The following is a 2,294-nucleotide window of genomic DNA, read 5'->3' on the forward strand; positions in this document are numbered from 1 at the left end:
AAATTTCACACTTACTTACTTTCCTTTAAAAAATCAAGACTTCCAATCAGAGATCAAGTCAGTACTTGAAATTTTCACGATCCATAGAAGAGGCGTGAATTCTTAACAAAATCCGGGATTTTGCTAACCAAGTCGCTTGACGACGGTTGATTTGATCAAAATAAAAATTGAATAATTTTCAGAACGTTTTCGTATAAATTAAAAACGGCAGGTTCTAAAGGGAAAACACGTTAATAAAATGACCCGAAAATTTGACGATAAATCCGACAATTCGAAGAAAATTACAAAGGTTCAAGTTGGAAGATGAGAATACAGCGCAGACTTCTGTGGAACCCAGCAGCTGTAAAAGTTCTTCATCGTTTCGAAATACTTTCAAAACCAGATGTCTATAAATTATGTATCAAATACATAGTAATTTTTCAACATTAGTTGGACGAGAACCAAAGTTGTTCATTGTTGTGAACATAAATTTGAAACAAACCCAATAAAAGCAATCTGAATGCGAATTGTAATGATGTAAATCACGTATTTATGAAATGGCACCAACAAAATATAAATAGTATGCGAAAAATAGCACTCCATTTAAATTCAGGCAGAACGTTCCGATAAATAAACATTTCCATATATGAATACTGCCAATGTTACAATGTGGATGGAATCGGGAATGGTTATCGCATTATCTCGGACAGTCCGGGGATTTTGCATGTTCCCTTGCAATATGAGAAACTGAACTGAAAATTACTGATTAAAGCGGTTGGGTAACAAAACAAAAATTGAAAATATCCCCAATAATAACAAAACCATCATTGACGAAAGTGGACAGAGTGTGATGGGCCCGGAGCTCAGTAGATGATGCTATTGTGAACCAATTTATCTCACATTTGCAAGAATATTGAAGACATTGAGGCTCCAAAGTCGAAATTCTGTGAACCAAAACCGCAAAAAATGGTAAAAGTTAACAAATCTGCTACAAGTGCTTCCGACTTGGGAAAAAGGTCTTCAACACCTTCTAATCCGACCGCAGCACTTCTCAACCATAAGCAACCTTGTTTCTTCTACCTGCTGGCTTGCCGGCCTACTCGAAAAAAAATTCAAAAATAATGACATTATTATACCCCCACTTAATCCCATTCAGCACGCCATTGGCCAGCGATCGGTGGTGGGAACGGGGGATTTTGGGCATGCAGCTGTCTAACTCCAGTCTGAATCAAGTCTGGCTCTGACTGCCGAGCGGACATGAAAGAGCTTTGCCGCTCCCGAGCTCTATTCGGTTACGATCGTTCGCGCGCGAGATTTTCAAATTTTAATCAAAAAACCGTTTACGTGAATTGTTGGTGAATGTGATTTGATTAGTGAATTGGAATTGTGATCAAATGTTGTGTGAACGTTTTCGGATTATTTGCTCTTGATGAAGGTTTGTGTTTTTTTAAGTTTCTCCTAAATCTTCATAGATAGATATTCTGCTGGGGACACAAACCCTTTTATACTTTGACCCGTCAAATCGCTCTCGTCCAAATATAGTATCTATGGTCATATCGGCGTTTATAAATATCTGTTTATCTAGTGTGAAGTGAATGAGTGCAAATGCAATGAAGCGCAAACCAATTTCGAGTTGATTCGATATTTTCCTTTCCCTTATTGTTTCCTTTTTCTTAATTTTTCGACCTTTTTCTCATTAGTTTATTGCGCGTCTGATGCGAAAATATATATGAGAAAAAGTAAATTTTGTCAATTATCTGCCTAAATGTTCCGTTTTGAAGATTAAGCAAGCCAAACCTAAGAGAATTGCTCATGGAATCGATTGGAGTCAATTGCAGTGTAAACTCTGTGTCGTCTGCTAGAAAAGCTAACGAGACGAATATTTAAGGTGGTTTCGTAGCATTTCATTAAGGGAGATCTAGTTAATAATCTGTGTTAATTTGATTCGATTTACGTGGCAACTTGCTTTTATATGAATGATTGAACTTTGACTAATTTTAATACGGAAGGGAGGAGGAATGCAACGAACTCTTTGAAAAACATGTCAGAAGATTCAGTTCCGAAATAATCGATTTTTTCGGCACATTTTAGGCGTTTTTTGAGCCTCCACGGTCTTTAAGCCACGATTTCTTTCTTATCATTGATCCAAACGCTTAATAAATGCACTTTGCGAGCTTCTTAAGACGAAAGGATTGATTGAGCGCAAAAAACACACATGTTAAATTTTGATGTTTTGCCGAAAATTTTCTAAGGGTGGTGGGTCGATTTTTTGAAAAAATATAAATGTTCTCAAAAGCCTAGAAATCTACACCATT

At 36.7% G+C, this 2,294-nt stretch overlaps 1 protein-coding gene across 1 annotated transcript in view; it reads left to right on the forward strand.

The window, feature by feature from the left end:
• Window positions 1–1,195: 1,195 nt before the first annotated feature.
• Window positions 1,196–2,294, forward strand: part of LOC109545667 — a gene marked incomplete in the record, with an annotated part of 105,231 nt that continues 104,132 nt past the window's right edge. The window contains 1 exon segment of the mRNA XM_048661996.1: window positions 1,196–1,414.

Source organism: Dendroctonus ponderosae, unplaced genomic scaffold (genome assembly GCF_020466585.1).
Source record: "Dendroctonus ponderosae isolate FM_Combo_2020 unplaced genomic scaffold, Dpon_F_20191213v2 Dpon_F_20191213_10, whole genome shotgun sequence".
NCBI lineage: Eukaryota > Metazoa > Arthropoda > Insecta > Coleoptera > Curculionidae > Dendroctonus > Dendroctonus ponderosae.